Consider the following 15,934-nt stretch of genomic DNA (forward strand, 5'->3'; position numbering starts at 1 on the left):
ATACAAGGCCTTTTTGTCAGCAGGACAGCGATTCATTTCTTGTCACATTTCCCATGCTGATTTTGCTTCTGGTGAACCATTTCTGTGTTGACTAGGTCAGATATTGTTGAAATGCTGAAAGACTCATTGATTATCTATATTTGGTTTTCTAGCAGAGTCCATTGGATTTTTATTTAAATATTCACTGTACTCCTAACAGAGTTCCCAGGGCCATTGGGAGACAAACCCTCAGCAGCACATAACCTCTGTGCTGTCATGCAATTCCACATATTCGTTCTCGTTTTACTCCAAATTCACCTGAAATAATTGTTGCTGAACAGCTTGATGTTAGTTTCATCTGACATAAGCTACACATTTATATTCATGATGGTAGGATGGATAAGGCTTTTTTGTGTCTCTAACAGTTGTTAGAGACTTGGAAGATGCCACACGTTGCTGCAGTTTTCTAACAGTGTGTTTTGGAGAAATGTTTACCTCCTTAACTATCTCCCTCAGTGTGTAAGGTGGCAAGATAAACATTGGTCCCTGTTGAGCATGTTTGTCACTGTTGTTTTAAACCTATTTATTGCTCTCATTCTAAGAAGTAAGGGCAGATAAAAAAGTCAAGTAAAAAAAATGTAGTCAAATTAAAGGTGGGATTTAAAAATTTTCAGAAGGTCATTATGCTACCTTTATGAAATATTATTTTATTTTAAGGCTCTTTGCACTTGAGCTGGGCAATAAAATGATAACAATATATATTGCGATATAATTTTTCCTCGATAGACACATGAAAAAGGGCCGATATAGAAAATGAGTGCCCTGAAAGAAGAAAAGACAAAGGACACAGCGAAAGACATAATTGAAAAGAAGAGTCCGAGCACTTTAGTCGTGTGGAGGTATTTTGGCTATTTAAAGTCAGATAAAAAATCAAAGTAGGGTGCACTGCAAGTTACGTTGAGCGCATGTTCTGACAAAGTCGGCAAATACCACCAATTCGTTTACCACGTGAACCGGTGCCACACAATGGAGCACGCAGAATGTAAAACTTTACAATCCCAGAGGAGAGTGAGTGCTAAGCCCCAATCACCTCTTCTCTTCCCCTACCCAAAAACAATGCCTATACAGCTGTGACAACCGACCACAGCTGTGCCTTATGATAAAAAAAATCAAAGTGACACAGAGACAATGAGCTACAGAGCACTGTTTGCTAAAACCAGCCACCACAGAGACAGTTTCTCACCACAGGCTGTTTCTCTAATGAACACTTGATAGTCCAGAACAACAAGCATACATATCTTCTTTTGTAAAGACACTTGTGTATATATGTATATTTATGGGAAGAAACGTGTGCCATCAGAAACTGAATTTGAATTGCTCAGACTGAATCTGTATTTGTGTAATTTGAAATTAACTAAACTGAAATTGAATATAATGGTTTAAAACCGAATTTGTTTGCTTTGAAAACTGCTTTGCTTTGTTTAGAAAATTAAGTTTCATTACTTTTACTTTCGGGTCTGAATTTCAGTTCCAAATTTCAGTTTTTTGTGTCACACACCCGGGTTCTTGAAGCCAGAGATTAATCAAACACAGATTTACTGATTCACGGATGTCATTCACCATTGCTGTGTCCAAATTCAGGACTGCATTCTTTTGAAGGACGCATTTGTAGGCCGATAACGTCCTGGATGAGAAGACAAATGCTGTCCAATCTCCAAGGTTCCAACAAATGTGTCCTTTTCCCCGGATTTGAATGATGGGTCCAGTGTATTCACAGTGTCCCACCCTATCCCATGATTCATTCATCGAAGTAAATTGTTCAAACGCAAGTAGCAAAGGCCGGAGGACAGAAGAAATCTGTGAATAAAATTGGATATATTGCGCTTTCTGTGAAAGAACTGAACAATTAAAAATGTTTTTAGACGAGAATGTAGTTATGTAAACCTAAAATATCTGATCAGTTTATCAAGATACCGCTTACACAAATGCGCCGATGTGTTCGTCCGCTGCCCCAGCAGCCGCTCGCCTCGCCAGCCGTCAGCTGACCGGGGGTTGAGGTGCGCTAAACCCAGAGAGAACAGCTGACTCCCGGCACATTGCTTACAAACTCCCGCTGGGTTTCCCCAATGGGTGGAAGTTAAACAGATATACTGTAATTCAGTCAGATGAAATCTAATATTAATGTTTGGTTTATTTATTATATTTATTATTATTATTATTATTATGGTCTGCAAATAAACTGATTTAAACTTTGCTCTTAAAGTTAATATGTTAGTGTTTAAGTTGTTGAAAGCTTTACAAATAAATTAAACAAATGGTATTTGTCATCAATGTATTTTATCTAGTGTTAGATTTTTATATCCATGAAAACAAAAAATATTTTCAACATTTTAAATGTCTAAATAATGAACAAATCATAAAACAATAAGATTTTAAAACAAAACAGCATTATAAGCCATCAGCAATATGTAAAAGGGTAAATAAAAACCCTGTAGTTATTTACAGTAGAGAAAGCGGTATTAACCTTAAGGCTCCATTTGTTCGGCTTCACAGCTCTACGCTTCATGCTAACACGGTTGCTAGGCAACAGAAGTTACGCTGAGGTAAGGGCAAGAGAAACGAAGACCGACGTAACACCGGCGGCACACTATGCTAATCTAGCATGTTTAGCTAATAGCTACAGGTAGCGTAAGTGTTACTTTTTGACCATCATTTGTTTACATGACTTCTTATAGATGCTCATTCGACTTGCTGATTGACATCCACCAAACTCATGTATGCTGCACTGCTGCAGCTCAACGTGCCGTAAAGGAAGTTTAACCGGATGTGAAACGTAAATCAATGAATCTGTGTTTGATTAATCTGTGTGACACAAAAAACTGACTTTTGGAACTGAAATTAAATTACAGACCTGAAAGTGAAAGTAGTCAAACTGAATTTTTAATACAACGAAATACATTTTAAAACCAAATTAATTCAGTTTCAAACCATTAAATTCAGTTTCAGTTTAGTGAAATTCATTTTCAAATCAATGCATTTAATTTCAAATTACACAAATACAAATTCAGTCAGAGCAATTCAAATTCAGTTTCTGATAGCACAAATTTCTTCCCATAATATTTAAAATATATTTTTTATTTCCATTTATATTGACAAAAAATTAAATCTTCACACACGGCAAAGTGTACCGGAGTGAAATGCCTTGTTTGTGTGCACAAGCTTGTCAATAAAGCTGATTCTGAATTTACTTATTCAAAAGAGTTGAATAATGTTTGATGACATGTTCAACCTTTGAAAATAAAATATTTAAATCACAAATACCCTTCTGATATCTTCAGATCTCACTAAATAGTACCAGGGAATCTTAAAGATTGACAAAAATAGTTTTTTTTATATCTTGAAATATATTGATATCGACTGATATGAAAAATATTATCATGACAGGTTTATTTTCCATATCACCCAGCCCTACTTTGCACACCTTTACCAGCGGTGTCAAATAAGTATGCAGGTTACTGTGAAGTTTTCTTACAGAGCACACTTTACTGTTACTTGTATTATTAGAATTTCATTCATGTGTGTTTGGATGATTTTATTTTAAGTCTCCCATCATTTGTTCATTAATCTCTTTTGATCATTTTCAGAAGGGATATTTACCAGTCTGAATCAGGCTGATGCCTCAGTCTGTAACATTCTACACACTAAGTTATTTTAAGGACTTCAGATAAAGTCAAAGATACTTGAGTTTTTATCTAAAAACCCCCAGTTTTTAATTTTAAAGACAGTCAGCTACCATACCTTTAAATCCATAATCATTGATAAATCTGTGTTCATTTAATTTAGAATAGAGTAGCACAAATTTAAATGCTGACAAACACCCGAAATGGAAGAATGTATCTCAGGTGGATACTTTTTGTGCATCTGCCTTTGTGTAAACGAGGAGCCAGTTGGAACCGGAGATTTTATTGGAAGTGTAGAGATTTAAAGCTTGTCTCTCACTGCCTCCTCACAGGGTCAGGAACTCTCTCATTAGGGGGCAACCAAAACACAATTTATCTCAACCAGCCCTATATTACAAAGCAGAGAGGGGGCACAGCACCTTTTAAAGCTGCGGTCAACTATGCGGTCAATAATGAATCGGTATAAAAACCTAAGCAACTGGAAGGAGACAAAATGTGATGGGTAGTATACAAATAAATTGACAGGAAAATGATCAAAAGGCCACAGTAAGTTTTCTCTCTCTTCACTCTCACACAGGTCAGTGTTCCTGCTTAGAATGGGAGATTAAAGATGACTGGATGTCAAATGTTAGCCAGAAGACTTTATCTGATTAAAAATAAAAATAAAATAAAAATAAAATGAAAATAGTTCATAATGGAAAAATAAATTTAACTGAGAATTTCAGTTGAACTTAATTGTTTTTAAATCCATGTGAAATTAGTTGTAGGGAGTTTTCTTCAATGTAAACTTTGGTTACATTTTCACGTTTGCATAATAATGACTCTAAACTAAACTCTGCTTTTGTCTCATGTAAAGATTTTTTTTTAATTGTTTTAGCATTTCTGTTGTTTTTCCTGACTATTTTAATAGATCTGTAAGTCATTTTAGATTTAGATTTAACTTTATTTAATTAAATAGCTCTTTGTTCCATGACTATGATTAAGATTCAGATTTGTTGATTAGACTGATGCATGATATTTCCAAAAGTCCTGAATAAAATCCCTTTAAAACATAAAACACCCACAATCACTTGTACTGAGTTTGATTAAAACTACTGATATTAAAGTCACAAGATTAGCTATTGAGAGCTGCAGTCTGTAATTGCTGCTTTCCACCTTTAATTGTCAGTTAGCTTTGTGTATGTGGAGTAAACAAAAGCAGCAAATTCCCTCCCTACCAGAGGGAGAGGAGGCGAGCTGTTGTTGGGAATCAGTAATGATCCAGATTTATGTCTCAATCCCAGCCAGCAGAGATGAGGTCAGGGCCTGTTCCTCCATCACAACACTCCGGACACAACTAAATTACATTCATCCACTTACAGATACTTAACATTAACATGGGATTAGGTAATACTTTAATGAATTTTGGGATAGAAAGGGGCAAAGTGATAAAGCAATTTAAAAGACTGAAATAGAATGTTCAAATGAATGCATCTGTGAGACGAATTATTAACAATTTGCAACGGTTTCGACATCTTCTCTGATATTATAGTAATATTAGGAGACGCCTTTAGTCACTTCCTAATTCGTAGTTTTCTGCTTGAAAAACAAGTCAAATTAAAATGGTTTAAGACAAGATCCGTTTTATATGTATAATAGGTTTGGAGTAAGGAGGACAGTGGGAGAGATTGTCATGGGGTATGAGCTCTAGTTAGTAGTCTTTACACATTTTCCCAACATCCTTCCTAATACCACAGACAACTGGCCTCTAAGAGTTTTTGTCATGGATTAAAGTCTCCCTATTTCTTTCTTTGCTATAAAGTGCAGTACTTAAAACTTATTCATTTCATTTCTTTTTAGGGGATTATTATTTACAGCTCCTAAAAATAAATGAAAATATATAATATTGTAAACAAAAATAAAAAGTAGAGAATGGTAAAGCAACATCAAGCAACTAGTTATGGGAAATCCAAAAAGTCTAACTGATCATGTTTTAGGAAATCTGACTGGTGTGAATATTTTTCTGTTTTAACATCCAGAGACACTCATTTTGGATTTCAGGTTGCGCCAAAGGAGGTTAGTTGGGTTAAGAATCTTAGCGAGCCAGCTAAAGCCTTTTGGAGCGGGTCCTTATTAATCTCTTCCACACCCCCAGCAAGACATTAGCACCAGGTTTAGGCCGATTAACCTCGCCTGATAACACCCCCTCAGATCCGTCAAATCACACGCATACACAAACAGCAGTTTTTCATCAGGCTGTAGGCACTGACAAAAAAAGCAGAGGATCATCTCATTTTTCCTTTTTGTTCTTTATTCAACTCTTTTTGACTTGGTTTCTTTTCCATTTTATAAGGTTTTTTTTTATTTTCATCGACCAATACTGATTGATTGATTGATTGATTCATTACCATTTATATAAATTTAATCATAGAACATAGAAGAAGAAACTACTTTTCTTCTTCTATGTTTATTTACACATACAAATATCCTTGGGTCTTTTTCCTTTCTTCATTTCATCACCATCCATCCATTCATTTTCTATACCCACTTCTTCCATAGTGGGTCACGGGGTAGCTGGGTCCTATCTCTAGCAGTCTACGGGCGAGAGGCTGGGTGCACCCTGGACAGGTCGCCAGTCCATCGCTGGGCAACTGTGATGGACTGGCGTATGTTTCATCACTTTAACTAATAATCCAAAATTATTTCCATTTTTGTTTTTTAGTGTCTTCTGTTTTGATTTTAAAAAGTAAATTTTTTAAATTTGTTTCTGAGATCTCAAAGAGTTATTTAGTCATTCAGAAAAAGTTTTTCGGAAAACGCAGTCTCAGCTTGGACAATAGGTTCTGTTATTTTTAAACACATTTTTGCATCAAGCTACAAGAGCTAGCATGTCTGTTAGGGAGGTAATCATCCTACTGCATGGTTGTTATTGACTTTAAAAATCAGCAAGCTAACATCAGCATGTTAGTCTCCCAAAGTTACTTTATGAGAGCAGCAAAAAAGACTTATTAAATGTATTAAATACATTTACTAACAAACGTTTTCTAAATGTAATTGGTGTTTATTATATTTGTTTAGATCTTTGTGTACATCTGTTTCTTCTCATTTTAGAAGCTACATCTGGCCTGACTCTGTGTTTAGCTGTGGCACCTCCCTATAGGGGAACATCGGCCAAGCTGTCTCTGCCAACAACTTATTGCTCACCTTCTACAGATGACACACTTGGCCCATTCTTTCAGTGTTTAACCCTGTCTCTCCTGGTCATAGCTCCTGGATGAGCTTTTACTGTGACTAACTGTCTGTGCTCTCTTTCATACTCAAGACTTGAAAACTGGCTCAGAGTTAATCTGCTTAGCTGTCTTTCTTTCCTAGATGAACCATTAATGTTTCACTTTTCTTTCCCATAGAAAGTATTCCTGGATCAGTGCTTTTGTGTTCTTTTTTGTCTCTGCTCTGTTCTCTCAAACCCCCAGTCGGTCATGGCAGATGGCCGCTCACACTGAGCCTGGTTCTGGTTCTGCTGGAGGTTTCTTTCTGTTAAAAGGGTGTTTTTCCTCCCCACTGTCTTTACCTGCATGCTCAGTATGAGGGATTGCTGCAAAGTCAATGCAAGCTACTGTGCACTGTCTCTACATGCTCATCCAGGAGTGACTCCTGCAAGTTAGTGACTCGATGCAATCTGCTTGGTTTTCATTTCTACATATCAAAATTACTTTAAATAATGATTATAGATAATATTATAGCTATAATCATATATCAATCAATTGTATTGTAAATTCTATGCTTATTAATGCAGCAGTATCAACAGTTGTTGCTTTGTCTTTTTCTTTTAAACCAAATGGATAGTTTGCACATTTTTATCATTATACTGTGACACGGCCAAAATCTCAAACAGAACCCCACCCCCCGACCCATCCAGTGACACCCTGTGTGTTGAAGCTAAGACCCCTTGGCCGTCCTGGATAATCCTTCGTATAAGAGCCTTAAATGTGTCCAGCACTGCAGGACTACTGTCTGCATCCGCATACACACGCACACACACACACACACACACACACACACACACACACACCCACTCATACACACACACAAATTTACAGACACATACAACATCGAATCAAGTCAGTATCTGAGGAAAAGGCAAGCCTTAAAGTAAGCATTCCACTGATACACACTGAAAAACAGGAGCAGTAAAGTGAAAATTTAAGCACAAGAATGATCACAAGTTCTTTTTCATTCAGGAATAATTCAAGCAATCAATCAAACATTCCACATGATATGACCAGATTTTCAAACTGAATTCATTTGTGAAGCAAAAATTTTGAATTCTATTGTCTCTCTGATGTCCAAAATAGTTTGATGACATCTTTTAAATGGGCAATCATAATGAGACAAAAAGCTGTGTGTGTTCATGTCATTATTGTTAGGCTTCTTGGTTTGTCTGCGTGTTTTCTTACTGCGACAGGATCCTTTCTGGGCCTGCCGTCACACTCATACCTGGTACAATCCACGTTGTGTGTGACCTCCTATCTAGCCCCACAAAGTTTATATCCTTTTAACATAATAAAAGTGACTGAAGATGCTTCAGACCTCCACCACCACCTCCATATCGTAGGGTCAAAACAAACAAGTTTGGACTCTGCAGGTTAGAGATGTAAATTTAGATTCATTAAACACATGCCACTAAGTCAGAGTAGGATTTAAACTGAAAAAAATGCTGTTTTCATACTCCAGCATATGCAACAATTTATGCACTAGTAAAAATAATATTTAAGATCATAGTGCAATTAATGAACTACTACTATTTTAAAAATGCCACAGCATCCACCACTATGGTAAAAAGGTTGTTTTTTATTTGTTTGTTCCTGAAGAGAAAGAAAGGTGATAAACTGAGAAATAAACTATCCGTCATCAGCCTTATGGTCTGTTCATGACAACCTACCACTAATCTGCTGCCAGAGATGGACGTGTACAACTTCATTTGGACAAACATCTTGCTCAGACTCCCCCAGGGTGTGGATTTGTTCAGCATGTGCATGTGTTTCAATGGAAGGGGCAGAGATTAAAAGGGTGGAGCAGTGGCTGTGTTAGGGCCAATAGCACGATGGAGGCAAGTCCTGTAAAGCACTACAGCCGTGAAATGCATTTTATTGTCGCCTAATCCTCACACTGTGTGAAGGCCCCATTTCACACTGGATTGTAGGGGTCTGCAAGAGTGTGCGTGGGTGTGTGTCTTCATGCTCACACACTCCCCCCAGGGCCCGTGGCTAATTGGACAAATTTGCACAGCAGGGGTGGAGGCACATCCACAGCAGGAGATTTGATTTATGAACACTTAGGCTGCAGATGCACACATGCATCAACATATATGGCACCTAGTTCAGAATCAGAATCAGAAAAGCTTTATTGCCAAGTACGTTTTTGGACATACAAGGAATTTGTTTTGGTGTAGTCGGTGCAATACAGTACAAATTAAACAGTATAAACATATCTACAATATAATATAAATATATGTGCACAGTTTTAAGTGAGTGAGAGTAAATATAGAGCAGTATAAGATGCAAGAGCAATACAACAGTGCAGGTGATTATTGTGCAAGTATGGCAGTGCAAGTAAAGCAGGAGTCCAAGCTGAGCGTTAATGTAACGCATAGAGTTACAGGTTACAGGTGTCCTGTCAGCAAAAAAAGGGGGGGGGGGGGAAAGGGAGAGTGTCAGGGTGGTTTTCGGGCTTTGTTAACCAGGCTGGTGGCAGATGGGAAAAAACTGTTCTTGTGGCGTGAAGTTTTGGTCCGGATGGACCGCAGCCTCCTGCCAGAGGGGAGAGTCTCAAAGAGTCTGTGACCGGGGTGGGAGGGATCAGCCAGAATCTTCCCTGCCCGCTTCAGGGTCCTGGAGGTGTACAGTTCCTGGAGCGACAGTAGACTGCAGCCAATCACCTTCTCAGCAGACCGAATGACACGCTGCAGCCTGCCCTTATCCTTGGCCGTAGCAGCGGCGTACCAGATGGTGATGGAGGAGGTGAAGATGGACTCAATGATGGTTGTGTAGAAGTGCACCATCATAGTCTTTGGCAGGTTGAATTTCTTCAGCTGCCACAGGAAGAACATCCTCTGCTGGGCTTTCTTGATGAGGGAGCTGATGTTTGGCTCACACTTGAGATCCACTAATAAAAGGGTTGAAATGTATAAGCGTGGACGGCATATTATGGCCGATCTTCTGTGTTTAAAAACCACACAGAACACATCCTTAGCTGAGTGCTAGTCTGCTAGCACTTACTGTAGCTGAGTTTCTCAACACGAACAAAAACAAACGTCATTAAACAAACACCATTTAGATTATTTAACTCTAAACCAATTGTCTATGCCAAAACACTACCTCTTACGTGAACTGTGCTGAGGAGAAGTTTCCAGGGCGTTGAGGAAAAACCTCCATAGCTGTGGGGAAGGGCTTTAGCTGGCCTGGCCGAACCGTGCGACAAAGGCACGTTCGACTCCTTGAGTGGCCGCGATGCGGTGGGGTATCTCTCGTACCTGGACCTGCACGCAGGAAGGAGTGTGATGCGTTCCCGGCCTCCTTTTCCAGGCCATGGGGGAAATCCACTAAGTCAAGCTTGTCTCATTACACCCTTTATATTAATGAATGCCGGATACTCGAACCGCAAATCATTACTTAATTTTGTTGCCTGTGATTGCAGTCACTCGGGATCTAAGTTGAAGAGTTATGTCTGCTTGCCAGCAAGGACACATTAGCTGTCCCTCCTTCCAGCTCCGCTGGGGACTTGTGTGGAAGAGGTCTGTTTGTTTGAACGCGGGGTTTTTATTCAAACAGTGATGTCATGGGAAGTCCGCTGTCCTTCTGTTCCTGGGCTGAGTTAGGAGTAGGTTACTGTGATTTATTTTGAAAATTCCATCCTTTAATTGTTGAAATCCATTGCTGGGGTCGAAACACTGTGTTGTGACCACAAAAATCTCGCATTGCCACCTCCATGCTACCGGCCCACCCTCCGCTCAGTTGCACCTGTCGCCACTAGCAAGATTTCCCAATACCTTTGACCAGGATTAGTTCTGCTCTGGCAAGACGTGTTCAACATTTGACAGATACACGACCTTCCAGACACTGTCGTGGACGACTGTTCAACATGCAACATGTTGAACAGTCGTCCATGATGATGCACGCAAAATTTGGTGCAGAGCCGTTGATGTATCAGAGAGATATAGCCATTTGAAATATTCTAAAAGGGGCAGTTGAGTCAAATTCCAATGTAATCCAAATAAAATGTTTGACAAAGATCATACATATCCAGGTTGGAGCAAATCGCTTCATGCATGTGTGATTAAGAGCCGACTGTATGTAAACTGCGAGATATCACAATTTGACACTCTGCCATGCCCACACAGTCCAGCCAACAGTCACTGTTCAGGGTAGGAATTAACATGACCTTCTGTGTCATCAGAGAGTGCTTGAACCTTGAATGTGGAGTTTAAAAGGAGGACATCTAACAGTGAAACATGTGACTTCCTATTCTAAGTGGGCATGTGATAAACGAGCTTTGCAACGCCCATACGTTTTTGTGCAGCAAAAGCCTAAACCTATTGAGCTGATCATTCAATTTTGCTGCACAAAATTGATCATTCAATACAATTCAATTCAGTTTTAGTATTTACTATTAAAACTGAATACAAAATCCTATACTACTGCAACAAGATAGCCTTAGATGTGAGAAGTATGGTTGTTGTTTCTTTCAATTTGTTTCATTATATGGATGTCTGAGTCAATGTAAGCCTAAGACTAGCTTGATTAAGGTTAGGCAGTAAGCTATAGTTGGCTTACTGAGCTCTGAGGAGTTTCATTGCTATGGTAACTATGAAAATGGCTTGGTTATGTAGCCACTGATTCTGGGGAATGAGCAATAGTTTCCCCAGTTGTGTTTAGGAGCTTATTCTTAAAAAAGGGGTTATTTATTGAAAAAACACAGAATGGTGACAAACAAAGTTTTTTGGTAGCAGTCAGTACACATTTAAACTCATTTCTGTTTGTTGACCACAAGATCATTACGACTCATCCCAGGGCATTTTCTAGATCTTTCTTTCCAGAACCAAATAACTCTCTTTTTAGCTAAAAGTAGTGAAGATAAACTGTCTTTTTCTTCAGAAAAAAACCTCATCCAGCAGACCCACTCAGGGTCCATGGCTCTCTGCCTCAGCTGCAGGGGATTAGAGGAGAGTTCTGAACAGGAACTGTGGGTTTTTAAAAGTTTCTTTAAAAGAGCACATCTTGGTAAGGACTGCTTTAAATCCTTGAGCTCAGCCAAATTATCTAATGTCCTTCGCACTTAAACACATACAGACACACATTTGCATGTTCAGCCTTTTGAGCGGACAGCGTAGTCAGCACATTGTACAGTATATTCCTAGGTTTTGGACTGGTGTGAGCTGCCTTGTTGACTGGTTTTTCTCTGCTCTCTCATTACACTGCTTTGATGCTTCCACTGACACTTTGGTCAGAGTTTCCAGCACCACAACCATGTTATTTAAGGACAGTGCTCCATGCATGTATCTCATCATAAGACTGAACATGTATCTTTGAACCACAGTAGGTCGGGACGGTGAACCAAACAGCACAGCGGCCACACCAACATCTGTGTCCCAGCCTGCACAGTCATGGTGTATGGGCAGTAAACACGACACATACACACAAACACACTCACAGACACATGCTACAGAAATCAGTGTCACATTTAGATTGGCACTCTCCTAGTCCTTCTCTGTCATTTACTGTATTAGCTGTGGTCTCAGTGCTGAAATGACCAATTATGTGGGTCTCGTCAGTGTGTATGTGTTTCTGTTTATATGCACAAATCGGACTGATTATACTGCATATGTGTATGTTAGTGTGTGTTCGTAAGAGTGAGTCAGAGAAATTGTATACGGGTGTGTGTACTTGTGTGTCTGAATGTGTGATGCTGTTATTTGTTTTCACACACCACAACAGTGCTAGAATGAGCAAGCCACACATGCTTTGATGTGTGCGTGCGTGCATGTATGTGAGTGTATATGTGTGTGTGTGTTTTTTGATGCTGTGGCCACAGCAGATGACATGTCCTGCTCTTTCTCTGCAGGAACCTTCCTGCATCTGCCAGTGTATGCACGTATACACACACACACACACACACACACACACACACACACTCACACACACACACACACACACACTCACTCACAGGTTCCATCTGCATATGGTTACCTCACCCTGCTTACATCTCTTGACTCTCTTTTCTAGCAAGACGTGATGTCACTTATTAAGATATCTTCATCCTAATTTTCTGTCTTAATAATGACTTGGATATAAAGTTGTGTGTCATCAGTGTACGTATGTAAAGATGTTGTACTACCTTGTAATGCCTATTAGGGGAAGCATGTAGTCTCTTAATAAAAGTCACCCGAGAATGAAACGTTGAGGAACCCTAAATGCTATATTTGTTCGCTTAGATTTGTAACTGCCATATGACGCAAAGTAGTCCACATCTGTCAAGTTAGATCTAAACCAGTTTAGCACAATACCAGGCAAAGCAGCAATTAGACACAGAACCTAATCTCTGATTACCCTGTTGGTTTATAGCCAGTGGCGCAACTACCTACTTTCGGAGATGTATGTGGACACATTACAGGCACAAATACACCACATATAAAAAAAAAACATGCTATTTTAATTTTAAATGATATCCTTGTTGGATACCAGTTACTGATTGGATGCTGGATCTGATCAGACTTATGAGATACATCGCGGTAGAACTGTAGGGTTATATCCAAGTGAAGACATTTAAACTTCTGTGTATCACTCCCATGTTCTATAATTGATCTGTTTTATAATTCACTATCTAGTAAAACAAATGATTACTTTCTGAACAACAATTAACCACAAACAAATACCTTTATTTCTCTTGTCATGATCTGTTATATTATAAACATTGATCAGTACACAGTTGCTAGACAAGTAGTAGTAGCTTTAGCTAACCTGAATATCCTCTTGATACACTGACATTACTTGCCTACTGTCTTTCAACCACTTTGTCAAACTTTTTTTATCCCTACGACATCTTTCTCCCTCTTCCGTTTTCTGTTTTGTGCACCCGAGAGCTTTCATTTCTGCCTCTCCATCTTTAGCTCCCTGTCATCAGATGACAATATGACTCAAATGAAAACAATTGTGCTCCAGTGCGTTCTTAAGGGGGCGCGCACTGGAGTGCCTATAGTGTGTGTGGGGGATGACAAGAGGGGAGGGGAAGGAGCAGAGGGGCACATAATCAGTGACGTGCTTCTGTTTATTGATCATATCATTTACACATGCAAAAACAGCAGTTAAATACACGATATGTGTGTGTATATACAGGTCCTTCTCAAAATATTAGCATATTGTGATAAAGTTCATTATTTTCCATAATGTCATGATGAAAATTTAACATTCATATATTTTAGATTCATTGCACACTAACTGAAATATTGCAGGTCTTTTATTGTCTTAATACGGATGATTTTGGCATACAGCTCATGAAAACCCAAAATTCCTATCTCACAAAATTAGCATATCATTAAAAGGGTCTCTAAACGAGCTATGAACCTAATCATCTGAATCAACGAGTTAACTCTAAACACCTGCAAAAGATTCCTGAGGCCTTTAAAACTCCCAGCCTGGTTCATCACTCAAAACCCCAATCATGGGTAAGACTGCCGACCTGACTGCTGTCCAGAAGGCCACTATTGACACCCTCAAGCAAGAGGGTAATACACAGAAAGACATTTCTGAACGAATAGGCTGTTCCCAGAGTGCTGTATCAAGGCACCTCAGTGGGAAGTCTGTGGGAAGGAAAACGTGTGGAAGAAAACGCTGCACAACGAGAAGAGGTGACCGGACCCTGAGGAAGATTGTGGAGAAGGGCCGATTCCAGACCTTGGGGGACCTGCGGAAGCAGTGGACTGAGTCTGGAGTAGAAACATCCAGAGCCACCGTGCACAGGCGTGTGCAGGAAATGGGCTACAGGTGCAGCATTCCCCAGGTCAAGCCACTTTTGAACCAGAAACAGCGGCAGAAGCGCCTGACCTGGGCTACAGAGAAGCAGCACTGGACTGTTGCTCAGTGGTCCAAAGTACTTTTTTCAGATGAAAGCAAATTCTGCATGTCATTCGGAAATCAAGGTGCCAGAGTCTGGAGGAAGACTGGGGAGAAGGGCGTGTTTAGGCTGGGGAGACGTTTTTTGTATTAAAAACACTTTTCTTTTATTGGTCGGATGAAATATGCTAATTTTGTGAGACAGAAATTTCGGGTTTTCATGAGCTGTATGCCACAATCATCCGTATTAAGACAATAAAAGACCTGAAATATTTCAGCTAGGGTGCAATGAATATAAAATATATGAATGTTAAATTTTCATCATGACATTATGGAAAATAATTAACTTTATCACAATATGCTAATATTTTGAGAAGGACCTGTATATATATATATATATATATATATATATGTGTGTGTATGTGTGTGTGTGTGTATATATATACTCGTACTCGTACTCGTCGTCTTCCGCTTATCCGGGACCGGGTCGCGGGGGCAGCAGATACTCACAGATGTCCCTCTCCACAGACACCTCTTCCAGCTCCTCCGGGGGGAGCCCAAGGCGTTCCCAGGCCAGCCGAGAGACATAGTCCCTCCAGCGTGTCCTTGGCCGTCCCCTGGGCCTCCTCCCGATGGGACATGCCTGGAACACCTCCCGAGGAAGGCGTCCAGGAGGCATCCGGTATAGATGCCTGAGCCACCTCAACTGGCTCCTCTCGATGTGGAGGAGCAGCGGCTCTACTCCGAGCCCCTCCTGGATGACCAAGCTCCTCACCCTATCTCTAAGGGAGTGCCCAGCCACCCTATGGAGGAAGCTCATTTCAGCCGCTTGTATCCGGGATCTCGTTCTTTCGGTCATGACCCAAAGTTCATGGCCATAGGTGAGGGTAGGAACGTAGACTGACCGGTAAATCGAGAGCTTCGCTTTTTGGCTCAGCTCTCTCTTCACCACAACGGACCGGCACCCTGCCCCCATTACTGCGGCCGCCGCACCGATCCGTTTGTCGATCTCCCGCTCCATTCTTCCCTCACTCACAAGACCCCGAGATACTGAAACTCCTCCACTTGATGCAGGAACTCCCCTCCAACCTGAAGAGGACAAGCCACCCTTTTCCGGTCGAGTACCATGGCCTCTGACTTGGAGGAGCTGATCTTCATCCCAGCCGCTTCACACTCGGCTACAAACCG

The 15,934-nt window shown here is 40.1% G+C and overlaps 1 protein-coding gene and 1 long non-coding RNA gene across 5 annotated transcripts in view; one reads left to right on the forward strand and one right to left on the reverse strand.

The window, feature by feature from the left end:
- Positions 1 to 2,538, reverse strand: part of LOC124883841 — a 36,846-nt gene extending 34,308 nt beyond the window's left edge. For both annotated transcript variants that reach the window (XR_007042336.1, XR_007042337.1), the window contains exon 1: positions 2,504 to 2,538. This is a non-coding gene — a long non-coding RNA (uncharacterized LOC124883841). The remainder of the gene's footprint in view (positions 1 to 2,503) is intronic.
- bcas3 (BCAS3 microtubule associated cell migration factor) overlaps positions 1 to 15,934 on the forward strand; it is a 465,863-nt gene that overhangs the window by 363,092 nt on the left and 86,837 nt on the right. The gene's annotated exons all lie outside the window — the stretch shown is intronic.

The sequence above is a fragment of the Girardinichthys multiradiatus genome, chromosome 18, assembly GCF_021462225.1.
Source record: "Girardinichthys multiradiatus isolate DD_20200921_A chromosome 18, DD_fGirMul_XY1, whole genome shotgun sequence".
Lineage (NCBI taxonomy): Eukaryota > Metazoa > Chordata > Actinopteri > Cyprinodontiformes > Goodeidae > Girardinichthys > Girardinichthys multiradiatus.